Consider the following 19,454-nt stretch of genomic DNA (forward strand, 5'->3'; position numbering starts at 1 on the left):
ATAGCTGTGTAATTGCCCTCCCTTTAATCAACTCTCCAAAGCTGCCAAAATAACCTTTATAAGACATAGATCCGACCATGTCACTCTCTTACATAAAGATTCTCAGTGGCTCCCTATTGCTTCTAAGACAAAATGAAAAAAAAAATCCTTTCTGGCACTAGAAATCCTCCACAGCTGCTTCACTTTCTCACCTTACTTTATATTCCTCACCTTCAGCCACCTTACTCTATGTTCCAGCCACTTTGACTTACAAGCTATTTCTTAAATTTGATGTACTGTATCCTTTATGTCTTTGCATTCGCTAGGATGAAAGAAAAGTCGCCTAATTTGTAGTGCTGATTGTGCCAAATACTGTGCTATGCCCTTCACTTCTCCTTAGAATCCCTAGCTTCCTTCTAGTTCTCACTTCTCTCTCCCTCCTGGAGTTCCTTTAGATTCATTTGTCTGTATATATGTTGTATTTTTCAGTAGAAATTAAGCTTCTATAGTCCAGAGATTGGTTTGTATCCATAGTACTCATCACACGGCCTTGAATATAGTAAACTCTTAATAAATGTTTGGTAAATTGACTTAAGCAGAGCTGGGAACAAGTGGCAGAGGAGGAGGAGGGAGGTTGTTTCTTTCCTCTTTGGGGGGCATGATTTTGACATAGGTGGTTTGTCTTCGGTACCCTTTGACCTTCCTTTGTGTAGCTTTCTCCCACCTCCTAATGCCCTCTTCTTCTCCAGGTTCCCTTCCCTGGCATCCTCAGCTGTATGTATCACCCTGTCCCAGACTTCCTTGCCGTTCAAAGTGTTCTATTTTTTTAAACTGATATACTTCTTTTGCTTTTCTCCTCCCAACCACTCCTCTCCCCCCACCCCAAACCCAACTATTTGTCAGTGTAGACTATTCCAGTTAGGAGTAGCAAAAACAGTCCTATTGAGTTAATCCCCAACACCTGATATCCCTTCAACCCTCCTTTGTATTTACAATTTTCAAGAAAGATGCTTATCAACCCCAAAGTATTTTTTTGTGGAATTTCATGCATTATATGGGAACATATTTGATTGGATTGGAAGAATATGCTTTTATAAAGGACGTTCCCCAACCAGTAAAATCCAGGGGAAAATGACTTCATTCAGTCATGCCCTCTACCCCATTAAAGGTACTTATGGTATTTATTTTATTTATATATTTAGTATTTGACTTGTCTTCCTCTCTCTGACAGTTGTATGAGGGTTTTTTATTTGTTTTTCGAAGCAGTAACCATAGTATTGTTAGGGGGGTAGAGGGTAAAATGGAGTTCTTGCTAGGAAGAGACATTGTGGTCAAACACTAGTAGCCTCTTATGTGAATGGGTCATTTGTAAGGCTGAAGGTTCTAACTTAGGGACTGCCTGTGTTCCTGTTACAAATCTAAGTGGAGGGAGAGGTTTGTGTCTGCATGTGACTTCAGAATTTCAATACAAATTAATTTGTGTATTTTTTAAAGAAAACTTTAAACTCATTTGTTAATCTTTTTTTTTCTTGAAATAGAATGGTATGAAATTGTTACAAAAAGAAACTAAAATTGAGGAATGTGAAACTGATGGATATTACTTTTTCTCAATTTTTAACCCTATTATAACTCACTAATAAGAAGTTAAAGTCCAAACACTTTTTAAAAATAACTGCTGTACATATACCAACTACAGTTTGGAAGTCCCTTCACTGCACTAATGATTGTAGCAGAAGTGAAATTCAATTAGCATCTATATTGAAGTGAGCATTTAACCAGGTAAAAAGGGTTAGCTACTAAATCTCATTTATTTATATGGTATAAAAAATACTTGAAATCTATACCACAAAGCTCCAAAGAAATTAATATTGGATTCAGATAAGGCAGAAAATGCCAAAACACAAGGGGGCACTATCTTACCATAATCCAATTGAGCTTTCCAAGCTACTTGTTTACTATGAATGTTTCTCTTTCGTGTGCTTCAGTTCTTATGTGTAAAGTTTTCAGAATAGCTTTAATATGAGACTTTAATGCTGCAGTACACATATCAGCCAAGCTTTCATAGTTGCAAAATCTAAGTAGTACTCTTGGCATAACTAAAAAAACTTTTCATTATGTCTGTGGCATGAGTTTTGGAGGGGTAGATGAGAGAGACGTTGGTGACGAACTAAAAGTGTTTAGTGTTTAGATCTACGATGAGGAAAAATTGCTGCAATAACAATACAATTGCTTTGGAGAAATACCCAGCCTCTGTTCTGTAGAGAAGAGTTCAGATGCATTGTGAACTCATGTGAGCTGCAGCTGCATTTACCATCAAACACTAAGTTGTTGCTGATGAATGTTTTGTTTTTAGTGTCATGGAAACTGTGAGCCAAAGAATGGATATTCTATTCATCTGGGGAAATAGCATTTCCTTGCATAAAACATCAGTCCCTTCCAAAGCAGTTCCTAAAATAGATATACACTGATTGTAACCCTAAAAGTTGAACAAGAGTGGAATAACTTAAATAGTTTCTGGACCATTTCCTCACCTTGTCATATTAGCAATATAAGTGTAAATTTAGTAACTAAGCTGCTTATTTGTTGCCAAAGCATTGCATTCAAGTGAATTTGTATTTGTACATGCAGTATTTGTACAACACCTGTATAATGATAATTTTAAGCCCAAACTCCTTAGGAGTATAAAAGCTCCCAAGGCTGACTTTATCCATTAGTATTGTTAAAACTGTACATGTGCTATTAATTCTTCGTTTGTGACCCCAATTTAAATTTTATTTTATAATACCTTTCATTTTCTTAGAACTTCCTTCATTGAAAGGATATTACCGTATCTTAATGTATGTTAGGGAAAGGAAACTTTTTACAAAATGCAAACAGCTGATATTCGGTAGAAAAGGAAAAGAAGATATGAATTTGGACTAGAATAAAAGGGAAAATTTTTAAATTAGTCACAGAGCTGCAATTAAGTATTTTTGCAGATTGTTTTTTTCCAGGGTAATACCAGGAAAAAAGAGAAGCAGAGGGAACTTTAGTTTCAGAATTGAGTTGCCAAGGTAAGGTAGGAAATGACCAGAAAAATGAGGAAGAATAATGAAGCAAGAGGGTAGTTAGAAGCACACACTTTTGAAAAGGGACAGGGTCAAAGTAGAAAATATAATAAGTTCGGGGAGGGATAGGATGGAGGGAAATATAGTTAGTCGTTCACAATATAACTACTATGGAAACATTTTTGCGTAACTACCCATGTACAACCTATATTGAATTGCTTGTCTTCCCAGTGAGGGTGGGTGAGGAGGAAAGAAGGGAAAGAATCTGGAAATCAAAGTTTTAAAAACAAATGTTTAAAAATTGTTTTTTAAATGCAGCTGGGAAATAAGATAGACAGGCACTGGGGTATAGAAATCCATTTTGCTCTACTAGAAAGTTAGAGGGAGGATAAGGGAGGAAAGAAGAGAGAGCGTATTGGGGGAAGGGGTATTCAGTATGCTTTCTGTCTGGGGTTGGGCATAGGTGAAAGATGGGGAGAAAATTGGTAACTCAAAATCTTGTGGAAATGAATGTTAAAAACTAAAAATAAATTTTAAAAAGAAGAATGAAGCAATATAAGTGGGGAAAAAGATGCCCCTCCACCCGTTGCTCCAATTCTAAAGGATCTCATGGAGTGGAGGAAGCAGGAATAGTAGTAGTCAAACAGGTTTATATCACCTCTAAGGCAGACCAGGAACACGCTGTGATGCCAAGGCACCATTGTACTGCCAGCTCCCCTCCCTCTAGGGAAGTATAGGTTGCCTCACAGACTCGACTGCTTAATTGTGATATTCTGACCTTGATGACAATAGATTTTATGCCAAAAAGAGACTTTGCAAACTAATACTTGAAAGGGATTAAAAGGCCAGTTCAGATCATCAAGATTCAATGGGGCATGGCCAATTTTCTCAAATGAGAGCAGTCAAAGTATGGTAACCTATATCCTCTAAAGGTTTAAGGTATCAGGATATAGGAATATGTCTATAAAAATTTTTTTATTGTAAGCTTAGCAGTTGTCAACAGAGGTGGAGGATCCCTGTATATAAAGAACAAAAAAGAAATCTGTAGAGGGAAAAAAACTTAAACTTTTGTTTAACAAGGTAATGGCAAATTACTCTGTGTCTACTTTTTCTGGGAATTTAAAAATGTTTTATTTATAAACATTTTTATCATTACTTGGCTTACATCTTTTTACAAAATCAAAATAGTCCAAAATAAAATGATTTTTTTATTGTCAGTGATTTTTATTATGAAAGATCTTAAGATTCTAGATTTAAAGCTGGAAGGGACCTTTGGGCCATCAAATCCAACCCCCTCTTTTTCTGCATAAGGAAACTGAGGTCTGGAGAAGTTAACTAATTTGCCTAAGGTCACACAGGTAGTTAGTGATAAAACTGAGAGTGATCATGCACTAGTTAAAGGTAAAATGCTTTTTAAAAGACCTACCAGACCCAAATGTAGATTTTCATTTAAAAGTGGAATTAATTCCTAGAATTGGAGGAAAATGTCAATGATTAGAGTGAAAAGAACCTGTAAATGGTCAAAGAATTAAGGAATAACAGTGCTGTTTAATTTTTGAAATATATACTCATTTTTTTAAAAGTTATGTAGTTAGCTAGGATTTGTTTCAGGTTTTTATTTCTCAGAAACAAAGGCCTGTCTTTTTAATGCTAGGAGTATTCTTCTGGTCATCTTCCATGTCTTTGTCATGAAATACTCCAATCTCCCTCAAATTACAAAAGAATATCACATGGAGACAATGAAATGAACAGGATGCAGCATATAACAAATTGTTGTTGAGTTGTTTCAGTCATGTCCAACTCTTTGTGATCCCATTTGAGGTTTTCTTGGCAAAGATACTGGAGTGGATTTCCTTCTCTAGCTCATTTTATGGATGAGGAAACTGAGGCAAACAGGGTAAAGTGACTTTCCCAGGGTCATTCAGATAGTGATTATCTAATATGCAGCTTAAAAGAACTAGAGAAAAGGATATCATCAGAGGCACATATGAGGAAAAAATAAGGTGGGTTGGTCATGTGGTGGAATTAAAGGAAGAATAATTTGAATAGCCCCAGTGCCCTAGTAGTATTCTCACAATCTTAAGAAATATAAGGGAAATTTCTACTCTTTGGGTCAACACTTTGTGGCAAAGTTAATAGAGGACATGATCAAAAGTCAATTTAATTCAATTCAGTAAATATATATTAAGCCTCTCATATTCTAAGCACTATGTTCCATACCTAGAAAGCACTACAGTTGTCTTGACTCTTGTGCCACTTGACTTTGATGAATCAGGGAGAGTGAGGCAGGCAGACAGCTCTGTGCAACTGTACCTTACTTAAATAAAATTCATGCAAAAGTCAAGACATCACTCAAGATGTCATTGGTTCTCTTCCAAAAAAAGATAACAATATATGGGTTGTGTTCTACATAGCAGAGATCCCTGTGAATAAGATCACAGATCCCTCTGAGTAGTCAAGAATTAACAGAGCTATTATATAGATTGAGGTTGAATTTGTAGACCTAGGCTATATGACAAAAGAAATTAGAGAAACCAAGATCTGAATATTCTACCCTATAATTGAAGTGATAGAAGAGAGTCAGGAATTATCTTTCAGATGTTCTAGAGGAAGCAGCATGTGTATTCACTGCTCAAGAAAATATTCTCAGAGCAGTTAGTGCTGAATTCAAACTTGTGGTCAGACTTACTGGAATCCAAAATATTTCTCAAATAAAACACCTGACTTTGAAAGTGTGAGGGCCTCTCTGCAGAGTAATAAAAATCTAAGTAGTTAAACAGAGATGGTGAATTTCCCTAGAGCTCATCGTCAGACATATACCCTCTTTTACCCTAAAAGCCTGAGTAGACTGTGCGCTTAATTTTGGAACTGCCAGCGTCTGATGTTAATAATATAAATTTCAAGACTTTTTTTTCTAATTTCTAATTTACTCTTCTCTAACCACTTGCTTCCCATAACTTTATAATTTAAAAAATATATATTTTCAGAAGTCATATTTTGTTGTAAATTTACTTCCTTAATCGCAGAATAGATTCATTTGATAAAAATTAAAGTAACTTTCATTTTAATCTTTGTACCAAAGAGATACAGAAAATTCATCCATCTTGATAAGAGTTTCCTTTTATCCCTGAAAACATTGCTTTTAATGCCCGTGGTATAATTTTTTTTAACTTCTTGATTTTCTTAGTGTTTTAGTTAAACATTTTCAAGTGTAGGCAGTCCCTGAATTACGAACACATGACTGGCAAACATGCTCTGTATATATAAGAACTGATCTGCAAACATAAGACTTCCCCTTCTTCTCTTCACTCAAACTTGAGGTTTATTTGTGCTGCATAGGCCTGAAAATATATAACAGAAACTCTAGAAGCATCCCCTACCCCTTGCTCCAGACAGAATCCAGGCTAGTTAAGGGCATCAGGAGGCTGTTTGACCAGACATTTTTTCCCCAAAAAACCTCCTTTCTTCCCCTTCCAGGAGAGTTTAACAAAAGCCGTCTCCTCATAAAAGTGTAGAATTTCAGATCTAGAAGAGTTCTTAAATATAATTTAACCCATTTCCTCTGTTTTTCACCTCTTATAGTACCAGTCAGTATTTGATCTAAAGCAGACTCTCCTTTTTTTCCCTTTCACATTTCTCCTCTTTCCTACCCCTCCCCATCTTCTTCTCTTTCTTTCTCCACATTTCCTCTTCCTTTTTTCTTTCACCATACATCCTCCTCTCACTCTCCTTTCTTCTCTTCTACCTGGAGTCAGAAAACCTGGGCAAAGTGTATAACCTTGACCAAGTCACTTAATGACTCAGTGTCAATTTCTGTTATCTATAAATAAGAGAAATAATATTTGTCCTTCCTACCTCATAGCATTGTTGTAAAGAAAACACTTTGTAAAAACCATACAGTGAGCCCCTATATAATGTAAATTATATTTGAGCCATTCGTGTCTAGGAAAATCTCCCTCCTCTTCATCTCATTGCATTTGTAAGCCCAAAACCTATCCTAATCTTTACAAGTAAGTATAACAGTATTAATAATGGTACTCTAAGAAAAGAAAAACAAGACAATTTCTGAGAAATCTAAGAAGACTTGTCTGAAATGATGCAGAATGAAGTGAGGCAAAAGCAGAATTATAATTCATATGCCTATGTAATTATATATAATATGTAAAGGAAAACAATTTTGAAAAAACTAAGAGCTCTAGCCATTGCAATAACCAATCATGTTTATAAGTATTTGTGTTAGATTTTACCTCTTTTTATGTCCCTAGCACTTAGCATTGTGCCTGGCCTATAGTAGGTCCTTAATAAATGCTTATTGACTGCCTAACTCCGGAATGTTTTCTATCTTTTGACCAAACTGTGGTAGACTAAAGGTGTAAAATAATACATATATTTTCTTATGTAACCAATGTGTGAATTTGTTTTGCTTGACTATTCTTATTTGTTTCAAGGAAAGACTTTGATTTTGAGGGCAAGAGGTGGGGTCGGGGGGAAGAGTTGTAGAGGAAGAGGCGTAATAGTAATACAATAGCAATGCAAAAAAAAAGAGAACACAATATTAGTAAAACAAAGTATTTTTATTAGTTATATTAATTAGGTTAATTAATATTAATAAATAGTATAATAAAATAACTTAAAGACAGAAGAAGGAAATTCAGAAGGGGCAAAGGCAAGTAGGGCAGTGTTGGTACTATTGTGTTAAATTTTATATGTATTTAAAAGGAGAAGCTATATATGAGTGATTCAATTATATATAATCCTGTTCTATATGCTGTGTGTAGATATATGTACGTATGTAAACATGTTTGAGGTTAATGTTTGTCAAGCTCACAATTTTTTTTAAAATGAGTTTTAAAAATTGCTGCTGATAGACCTGTATCAAGAAAGTAGAAAACTATGAATACTGATATGAAATTAGACATAATGCTAAAGCCCCCAAAATACCCAGAATTACCTGTCAGAACCTCCACAAAACTCTCTATGTCTCTTCTCTGATCCTTCTCTAATTCAACCTGGTTTCTTTAAGCACTGTCATTCAGTATGACTCTTTTAAAATGTCATCCTGTTTTTTCCTGTTATATTTAATGACTCATCTTGCATTTATGTTGTTCTCCATTATTTTTCAGTCAGTCAACAAGCATGTACCGTGTTTCCCCAATAATAAGACCTATCCCGAAAATAAGCCCTCCCCGTACTGTGCAAGATTCCTCTAAAATAAGCCCTCCCCCGAAAATAAGCCCTATTGAGATTGCTACTGTAGTGAAGGTGATCCCCTGCGCTACACGCTACATTACGGTACCCTATGTATGCACCGTTCCCCTCCCTCCCCCCCGGTGAAAAACACGCCGCGCTCAGAGCTGCAGCAGTGAGTGCGTCATCCTGTTCTTCCCCAGTGATTTGCTTATTGAATAAAGGTACACTTTTTTCTTCACATTTACCTGTTTATTAAAATTGCTGTCAATGTTCATTAAAATAAGCCCTCCCCTGAAAATAAGCCCTCTGGTGTTTTTCTGTCCAAAAAATTAATAAGACAGTGTCTTATTATCGGGGAAACAGGGTATTAAGTGCTTACTATGTCCCAGGCCCCATGCTAAGGAGATTTAATTGCAGATGTACAGAATTTCATTGATAGTATAAATTAGAGTCTTTTATGGACTGACTTGGGAACTTAATTATCATTTACACCATCTTTTTTCATTGGAAAAAAAAAGTTGCTCTGAGTTCCAAAGAGCATATAAATAAAAGTTTGGGACACAACCAGTTTGCTAGTTGAGGATTCTAGTACCTGTGTATCTTTAAACTTCAAAAATGGGATAGAAATAAAATAAATACATGGAGCCTGCTCAATGAAAATAACGTCACATAATTTATCCCAAAGTGCCCATCATGTGGCAAGTACTTTGTTTAAATCTTAGCAAACGATAAAGGAACTCTTTGGGGCTTTCTCCATCTGTTTCAAAAGTGTCGCACTTCCTTTATACTACAATTTCACTGTGCTTATGCATTTTCTGCAACATTTATACACGCTACCTTAGTTTCTGTAATGTACATGAGGATTTTTACTCACATTTTTAGTTTTTCTTATATCGAGTCTGATATTAATGATTATGAGTAATTTTATTATTTTCTTTTAATTTTTTTATATTTGAATCTCTTGCAATGCATTGATTCTAAAAAGTCTCCATTGTTCTTGTGCTTGCATGCATTTATTTGTGTATTTATCCTTATTCCGGAAGGTCCTCCAACTTTAAAAATTTTTCATCTTTTCTAAGTAAGCCCCATGAATTAAATCAAGATGCTCTATTTATTTCCTGGCATTAGATCTTACTGGTTTCCAGATAGTGGGCAAGTAGCAGTATATAAGGTCAACTTTGTGTTTGAATAACTGAGAAAATAGTTGATTAACACAACAAAAGTAAATCTAGTTAGTTAATTAAAAAAATGAGTATTGTAAAACCACTGTAGTAGGTTTATATAATTTTTCCTTTTCTTATACACATAGAAGTATGTGGTTTGGTAAAGCCTAGAAGAGTCATTCAAGGTCTAGAAGTCAATGTTTCCTGAATAAATGACTTCTATTCCTTGGGTACTGCTAAAAACAACAGAATTAGACATTGACTCTGTCCTATTTTATAGTCCATATTAGACAAAAATGAAGGAATGAGGAAAAGGTAGTGGGTGCTTACCATCAAGATGAACGAAGAATATCTTAGAAGCAAGTTTGGAAAAATGACTAGGTAGAAGAAAATGTTTTTGTTAAAGTTTGTTGTTGTTGTTTTTAAATTTAGGGCTTAGGGTATGTTTATAATGTAGAAGAAAAAGGAGTGGAAAGACTAGAGGAGGCTGTCAATATCTCCAGTTCACCTCTTTATCAAACTGCATAACAAACTATCAGTAACCTGATTCTTTTGAGGTTTTAGTAGTAGAAGGAGTCCACTTTCTTCCCCCTCATTCATTCCCCAGAAAGGTGTGAAGTTTGACTTTGACACCTGTTTGACTGTTTCAAAAACTTTTTGAAATTAGTGAAAACCTGGTGCTACAAAGGTCATAGGTTATCTGATGCTAAAAGCCTGATACACAGGGCATTGTTTATTCTTGAAATAAAGGTAAAGAAAAAGCTCTCGTCTGTTGGGTAAATACATAATATTTATATATAATATAAATAGATAATAAATATGTAAACCAAGATGTGTGTCATTCTGAATTCTCAAAGATAGAATTGAATTCTGTGTGGGGAAGTGTGAGGCTGTGTGAAAGAGGTACTTAAAATCAATACCTAAAGAAAAATCACCACAACAATTCTGATGTAAATTTACCCATTCACTGGATTTGAAGAAGTCTAATTAGTAAGGAAAAAAAATTTTTTTAATTGTTTAGACTTTAAGATCCTCATGATTATGTACTTGACATACAGTCTTAAAAGATGACATCACTGTAGCATCCTGAAGTACTAAATTCTAGAAAGATACATCTCCCCCTTTCTTCTCATTTCTCAACCCCACCCTCCAACCTCACTTGCAACTCAAATTCACAGAACACTGCAAATTAGTGATCTCCTGTTTACATCCTACTGAAAGCCTGGAACACCAAGTCAGCTGCTCTGTATAAGCCATCCTACTCAATCTGTCCCTGTTTTATCTGTGAATCTGGTAATTCTGTAAAAATTAAAGGTAGCTGTTTTGGTGATGCATTTGTACTCTGGACATTTTTATCTTAGGATTTAACATCTCAAGAGAGTTTACAAAACCAATTCAAATTACCCAGGTCTGGCTGTGCTATTATCAAGGGTAAGACACTCTCTGGGTGCTTTAGCAATACTGTGAGGATTATTGATTGGGAAGCTGCTCACAGGTTCTGATGCCTGTCACAGGAAAACTGCAGAGTTAAGATGGGAGTATATGATGAGATAAAGGCTGGGTTAGAAAAGTGATTACAACTAGGAACCCGCTAATCACTGACCTCTGTAGGGATTCTCTGGTTTATCACTAATCTCACTTGCACTTGGCATTTTCCTCGGCTGCTGCCTCATCATTCATAGCTGAGTGAGTCATTTGGCATGGAGTGAACAGGAGGAGGGCGTAGGGAGTCCAACAGCTGTGCTTGTTGGCACTGGATAGTTAAACATCTTCAGTGTAGCCAGCAGCGTGCTTGGCACAAATGTTAGCCAATAACACTTAAACAAATTGTTGTGAAGAAAATAGGAAGGCATTCATATTAAAGTCGTCCTTTTTTTTTTTTAAGGTAACTTGGTTTAGGATTCTTTTTTTCATTTGTTCTGTAAGTTTGAGCAGATTGTCCCTGAAATGAAGTCTGTAATACTAATAATACTTAGCATTGGCTGAGGTTCTTTCATCCAAGGATTTCCGAGTACTTTACAAACATTAATTAAACCTTGCCAGGCCCGTATGAGGTATGTGCTACTGGGCTGGTTTTTACAAAAGAGTGAGCAGAGGCCTAGATAGGTTAAGTGACTTACGACCTGCTCAAACTCACTCAGTGAATGAAGAGGCAGAGCCAAGATTTAAAGCCTGGAATGGAGCTTCTCAGTTCTTTAAGTCTACCCTATGCTGTTGTATATTTGCCCACCTTGCAGTGCAGTGTTTTGTATGTCTCCAAATTATCAATGCGTGCCAAATTACTTTGGGAACATTTCATAGAGATTATCCATGGGAAGCAAAGATCTGATTCTCCAAGGGAAGAGAGGGTTAGATTGTTAGATAATGATGAACTCGCATTAGATAGCAAAGTGCTTTGTTGTCTCTAGAACAACTCCTAGGATAAATATTGGGAATTTGGAAGGAAGGGGAGATGCTCTGAAATAATATTTAAAAGAATTATTGAGCAAGTGCTGGCTTTATTAATTTTTTTAAAGAATTATAACTTGAGTCTCCATAAATGTACATATATACGAATATATATTTACATAGAAAAGCTTATGTGTTAAATGCATTAAAATTTTTAACTTTATATATTTTGTAATAATCTCTGCATTTTTGAAAGACCTATGAATGCTCTAGACTCTTTTAATCAAATGAATATTGGCCATTAGAAAAATTTATAGATTTTCTTAGGAAAAATGAAATATGTATTTATAGTGTAAGAGCAGCATGCTTCAGACAGTTAAATAATAATTTGGTCTCTAATAAATAGAGAAGTTGAAAATTCTGACTCCTGTTATTTTGATTAATCAATCATAGAATTTATTGAGTGCATTCTTTGCATTGCACCTATAAACATCACTTTGCTTGCAAAATCTTGGTAATAATGAGACTATCACAGAAGCAAATATTGAGAAGATTGTCTCAACCAGGATGCTAGTGTCTCCAAATTTCTTCCCGGGGATATATAAAGGATTCATTCCCTTTGTCGCATTGTTTTGAATGGGTAGGGAAAAAAAAACTCACAATAATGAAACTATTATATTTCAGGAATTCGTTGAAGACTATGTGAAGACTATTTTAAAAGTTAGACAAGGGGGCGGCCAGGTGGCTCAGTGAGTAAGAGCACTGGCTCCAGTGTCAGGATGACCTGGGGATCAAATCCAGGCTCTGATACTTAGCACCACACCCAGAAATAACTGGCCCTGTAACCTTGAGCAAGTTACTTAACCCCGATTGCTTTAAAAAAAAAAAAAAGTTAGACGAGATTTCAAAAATCAAATAATCTAATCCCATCATTTGACAGAGAAACAGATAAAAGTTAAATGGCTTGCCCATCTTTATACAGCTAATAAGCAGTAGAGTTAGGCTATAAACCAAGGCCCCTCTCACTGCTATTTCTATTACATAAATAAAACAAGACAGTATTTGTAAAGTACTAACATTTGACTAACACAAAATAGGAGTTTAATAAATAAATGCTTATCTTCCTTCCTTCTCTACTATAGAATACTATCTCCCTCCTAAAAGTTGGATCAGAATCTTCTAGTAGGGGCAGCTAGGTAGCACAGTGAGTAGAGCACCGGCCCTGGAGTTAGGAGGACCTGAGTTCAGATCTGACCTCAGACACTTAACAAATACTGTGTGACCTTGGGCAAGTCACTTAACCCCAATTGCCCTGCCTTACCCCCTCCAAAAAGCAAAAAAAAAAAAAAAAAGGAATCATCTAGTAGATCCCCAGTCTGGTTTACAACTGTGATGGACCTTCTCTTCCCTCTTTGCCAGAACCCCAGTGGAAAGGAAGCATAGCCACCTGTTCTGTGTTGCTTAAGGAAGTTCCTACCAGTATCTATTTAGGCAGCTAGGTAGCATAGGACATAGAGTGCTAGCATAGGGCCAAGAAGACCTGAATTTCCATCGTCCCTTAAGTACTTAATAGTTGTATCATCCCTGGACAACCTCAATTTCCTCATCTATAAAAATGAGGAGGTTGAATCCAGTGTCCTCTGAGGTTTCTTCCAGCCCTAACTCTGTGATCCTGTGATAGTTTCTACCAGCAATCTCAAGGCATTAGGGAAATTAATTGTAGCTCCTTTTTACATAAAGGTTGAGGACTTTTATTACAGTAGGTTATCCACAGAAATAAATGGTTTTCTGAAGTTGCATAAAATTGCTCATCTTTTACTTCTACTTTTCTTACAGTATTTATTTCTGTGACTTACTTTTAATCTACTCATAATCCAGACAAGCAAAGATGACTTGATTTTTTTTCTTCCCTAGAAATTCTCTGCTTTCCTTTTTAATATATATAGATATGGATAAATTTGTGTTGGACTTATGTAAATAATGTGTGACTTAACTATTAGAATAAAATTATTTTATAATAAGGGACTGAAGCAAGATTAAAAGTAAGATATGTCTTAGATATGGACTGATAATAATGGAAATTCCTGATAAGTGCAAATAATAGACTAATGGTGTAGTGTGGCATCCATAGTAAATTATTAGACATAGTTTTGTTCCTGGTTGGGTAGTCAGCCATGTTTACAATGCTCTAAGGTTCTCCCAGAAAAAAATCCAGAGCTCCTGGGAATGTGAGTGAAACCCTTCTTGACTTAGGCTAGCTTTTGATACCAAAAAAAACTTTTAGGCATATCAGGTACATCAGGTTCACTTTGAGGTACTCTACATTATTTGAGGTGACATGGAAGAAGACAGAATGAGCTTATTTGTAAAACTTGAAGATGACAAGGGTCAAGGAATGGAAATTTAAATGATGAATGATGGAATTATTGGTTGAAACAAGCAAGATGAATAAATGTAAAATCTTGTATTTAGTTTCAAGGAGTCAATTGTAAAAAATATTGGGGTATGGGGCTTAGAGCTGAAAAGGCCTTAGAGAGTAGTCCAGCCCTCTCATTTTACAGATTAGGAAAATGAGACTGAGGGAATTGAGAGTTTTCCATGTTAGTAAATGGCAGAGAAGCACACAGCTTAGTATGAGAGAGATGCAGAGGTATTTGGTGACCACAAGCTTCACATGATTCACTAACATAAGAGTTACTTCACAAAAAATATAGCAAAACTGATGTGTTTTTCTTTCAGTATTTCGATTGAGAGTGTCCAGTTTGGGTTCTGCATTTTAAGTGGGGACATTGACGACCAGAAATGAGTCCAACCTTGAATAAAAAGGCCAACCAAGGTAGTGAAGGAAAAGGATGAAGAAAATGTGGATATTTAACCTGGAAATAAGAGAACTTAGGAGGAACTTGATAGCTTCTCTCAAATGTTTGAAGGGCTTTCTCATGGGGAAGGATTAGGCTGTATAACTCTAGAGGACAAAACAGGATACTGATATCGTTCCGGATGTAAATTTCCTTTCTTTCATATATACACATAAAATAGGAGCCACCATAGGTTTACTGCTAGATAAATCTCTTATGTTGTCTTGATTCTGTTGATTCATGGAATACAATAATTTCCAAGGAGAGATCCTACTCATTGGGATGGGGAAAGCTAGGAGTAGTCAATCAGTCAGTTGAACAGACAATGAAAGGAATATTGTCCCATCTCTGTACCACTGAAAATGTCTTCAAAATCAGGTATTGAATTGGGAGTGCTCTATCTACAGATGGGTGTTGTTGGCATACCCTCAGTAGTGCCATTTGCAATAGGTGGAATAGAATTGGACCTCCCTTCAATAACTACTACTTAATAAATTCTAAATCTTGTATAATTTATTATTCCTGGAGCTTTTATTTTAAAAAGTTCCCTTATTATCTAGTCATTTATTCTACAAGCTTAGCAGGAAACCTCATCTAGTGATTGGATTATGCTAGACCAGCCATTTAACCTCTGTCATGATAGAGAACAGTTGGATAATGTTTGAGGTAAAGATCTTGGTTACTTCCCTCCTGGAACATAGAGAATTGTTCTTTGATAGTGACAGGTCAAGTCCTAGAGAGAATCATTCTTCAGTTGAGTGAATGATTGTTGGCATTATTTGAGACAGTCGGATGGATCATAGGATCATAGAATCGTAGATTTAGAACTGAGGAGACCTCAGAACCATTTGAGTTCAACCCTCTCATTTTGGAGTTGAAGAAACTGAGGTAGAGCGAGGTTATTTGATTTCCTAACAATGTGAAGACCACTTTGGCATGGTCTGACTAGAATTCCTGGTGTTCAAAGAAATCTTACAAGCTAAAAAGCAAGATCAACAGACTACTTTAGGAAAATGATGTTCTTGAGTCTGGTCAGATGTCAGGTGGCACCCTGAGCCTTCTAGAAGGCAGACAACTACCCTGCTAGAGGCTTCTTTCACAAAGGACAACTAACTAGAAATCTCAATCAAATTGTTGAGTAGAGTTTGTCCAGATTTTCCTCTCCTAAAGAGGCCAGTGTCAGTACCTAAGATAATCACTGGTGGGGGTAAGAAATCAAGCAAGCAAAATTCCTGCCCCAGGGGGGGGAAAACAGCATTGAAGCATTGAAGGGTTCAAATCACAAGCTAAGACCAAGACACAGGGACCAATTGAATTCCAGGGATGTTAACTCAATTTAGAGTAGAAGTTCAGACTAAGAAACTGCTGCCAGATATGATCATTTGACTGACTCGTGCACTGGGCAGTAAGCAGCCACTATTTGTTTCGGGGGTTAGTAACCACGCCTCTCCACTCACCCCCTACTTCTACCCCCTTCTTTTCTTGCTTAACACACTGCAGCTGTGCTATGCAATAGCTCTGACAGCCCCTGGCAAGAGATTAGTCTGGATCTAGAATTGAAACCAATTTAAAAGCCCCTGTGATTGAGTGTATTTTGAATGAGGGCTAGTAAAACCCATCTTTGAGACCACCTCTGCTGAAAGAATAATTTCTAAAATGTATACTTTAGATTTCAAGAATCTATATTAAAAGATCACCTTTTTAAAAACAAAAGAAAATAAGATACTATTACATTGGATGGTGGATCATTGTGGCTTGACAGAGAGAATTTTCTCACTCCATTGTGGAAATACAGAGCTATATATTGGAACAGGATGGGGAAGACCTTTTCTAGGCTGATATGTCCCCTGAGAGAACTGCCCCAGTTTAGAAGAAACCAACATATAGCCCACCCTAGGTTTAGATGGATCGTCTAGCATTGAGCCTCTCGAAGTTTAGGGCAGGGATCATGGCATCAATTGACCTCCTAGCATCAGATGAGATTTCAGGCACCTCACTTTATTGACTCCTATGAAACAGGAGTGGAGATCTATTAGATGCTATGAAGTGATAGTACATGTAAAACATTATCTATATCACAGGGTCAGATTTAAAAGGAACATCAGACTCTCAGTCATGCAGTCACCTTATGATTATCTCTGCTCAGTTAGAGAGGAAGGTAGAGGCACAGGTGATCCAGGACAGTGATGAATTCAGAAGGCAATGTTGAGTTTGGATTCCATTGGTTGCTTGTGACAACAGTCTTGAAAGGCATCCTAGTACAGCAGAAAGAACCATGGGCCTGGAATCAGAATACCTGCTTTTGAGGCTTAGCTCTGCTGTTACTAGCTGTGTGTCCATTAGAAAATCATTTAGCTTTTCAGAGCTTCTGTTTTTGTCATGGTCACATGACTAATAACCTAGTGCATAGGCTGTCTAAATCTTAAGCAGCTTCATTAATGTAACTTTTTAAAAAATAGACTTATTTTTTTAAAATTATATTCTGATATGGCTAATATTTAAATTGGTTTGAGTCCCCTAGGTTCTTGTCCAGTAGGCATTGAGGGAATGATGTTGGGGCCCATATGATGGTGGGGAAAGCAAAGTGACTGAAGTGTTATAACATAATGTAACCTGTATGTATATGTATGCATATATGTACGTGTGAACATAAAGACCTACACACAAATACATGTACATATGTTTTGATCTGGACTTGTGTTTTCATGGATGACTTGTGATTTCACGAGTGAAGCAATTTAGAAACTTAGTCTCCTTACACATATGCAACTGCCCTTTAATGTACAGTCTCTTAACATAGTTACTTAGGCATTCCATTAAGAAGTTAATGACTTACCTGGGCTCCATAACCAAGAAGCATCTGAATTCAGATTTAAACCCATTTGATTCAGACACCAGCCCTCTATTTACTATGACATACCCCTTTTTGTTACTGTGTGTCTATGTGTATGATTTTTCCCCTGAGAAACAGCTGTACGCAACTTCCCTAGCAAAATTTATTTCCCATAACTTCTAGGTTCCCCATCTATTAAAATTAATTTTTATTATAAGTTTTTTTTTAAATAGGAGAAATAGGATTTCAAGCTTTGGGGGAAAAGAGAATAGTCCACACAGGTCTTCAGTGGTAAGGGGGCAGAACACAGATAACAGATAAACAAGAAAGATCTACCAATTGGGAATAACCTGTTTGTAAAGATCTATGTCTGTGATTCAAAAGTGAAGCATTTGGTATGTACATGTGAGGTTGTTTTTTTTTTTTTAAGTTAATGGGGAAAATTTTGAAATGCTGTACAGAAACTTTAGAATGTTTATATTAAATTCTGAAGCCTGGATTTAAATTTTCAGCATATTTCCTTTAAGCACATTAAACTAAGTGAAACTTGTCTGATATACACACACGTGCACACACACACACACACACACACACACACACACACACACACACCTTTTAATTGGCATGTTAAAGGATATTGGATCTCACCAGATGCTGAATCAAACAAAAAGGTAAGCAAATGGGAGATTGCCTCTGCACAGTAGATTTTTTTTTTTTTGGATCTAATCATAAAGGGATTTCTGTATCTTTCTCAAAGTACATATACTAATGGTTATGCATATGTAGGAAAAAGAAAGCTTTTCTATAGACTGTGGATTAAGTTACAAGCAGAACTTAGGCTGAGGAAAGGTGCAGGAGATGTGTCTGTGTGTGCTTGTTGGAGGCACCTACTAGTACATAACCTTTCTGGAAGTACCTGCATGGTTGTGATAGAACTTGGACCATATCTAATCATAGAATCACCAAGTGTCAAAGTTGGCAGGAACAAAGGCCATCTTGTCCAACGTGTTTGTGACCACAGATCCCCTCTACCCTTACCTTTCAGAATGCCTTTGTTTCCCTCTCCTAACCCCTTTCAGGTAGTGAGTTATAGCAAACTGATTGTATACTTTAGTGTTTCTTGAGCATTTGTTTTAAACACGGTCTGTGATTTAGCCAAAGTTGTTTATCATTTCCTATACAATTCTCATTTTCAGGAAGGAAAATGCTGAGTCTGGTTAATATGAACTACATAATTCATGCTACTTCAAATAATTTTGCATACAAGGTATTTTATTTGCTTATGCCTGATGGCTGTTACAGGCAAATTGCTTCAGCAGAAAAATGTGTAGCTTTTTTCTTTCCCTTCCCCTTGAATGAAATGTTACTGTTTAACTAGTGCATTTTATTGGAATCTCTGTAATGATCTTTTTATAGACGTTGCAGCTATTTTGAGGGATATTACATGCCTATTGTTTTATCTTTAGATGTTTAACTAATAATTCGAGAAAATGAATATTAAGCACAATGTTTCTGGAGCTGAAAATTTCCCAGAGCCTTTCCTTTTTGGAATGGCTTCCTTTTGCCTATCAGATGAAGTCCAGGTTCTCTTCCTGCCATTCAAGGCCCTCTATCATCTCAGAATCACAGGGACCTGAATGATCATCTAGTGAGTCCAGCTCGTACCTGCACAACAAACCTTCCTACAACATTCCTACCTTGTTAGTAAGAGACTAAGCAAAGTTTCTTTGCTTAGAGACATTCAGTTATCTTCTGAGGGTGACTCTAATCATTATGAGGTTTTTCCTTATAGCAAACCAAACATTCCTTCCTCCTAACCCTGCTACTTTCATCTTCTAGTCCAAACATAATAAGTTCAATCCCTCTTCCATATTCCTGTCTTTTAGGTACTTGGCTATTAAGTTCTTCTCTGAGCCTTCTCTTCTCCAGTTTAAATAGTCCATTCATTCAATTCAGTGAGTATTTATTAAGCACCAGTGGTGTCAATTATACTTTA

At 36.3% G+C, this 19,454-nt stretch overlaps 1 protein-coding gene across 5 annotated transcripts in view; it reads left to right on the forward strand.

Annotated features, from left to right (window-relative positions):
- Window positions 1-19,454, forward strand: part of TCF12 (transcription factor 12) — a 430,344-nt gene that overhangs the window by 279,078 nt on the left and 131,812 nt on the right. The gene's annotated exons all lie outside the window — the stretch shown is intronic.

The sequence above is a fragment of the Petaurus breviceps genome, unplaced genomic scaffold (assembly GCF_028583685.1).
Source record: "Petaurus breviceps papuanus isolate PSGF00001 unplaced genomic scaffold, PetGlider_PUasm1.0 37, whole genome shotgun sequence".
Classification (NCBI taxonomy): domain Eukaryota; kingdom Metazoa; phylum Chordata; class Mammalia; order Diprotodontia; family Petauridae; genus Petaurus; species Petaurus breviceps.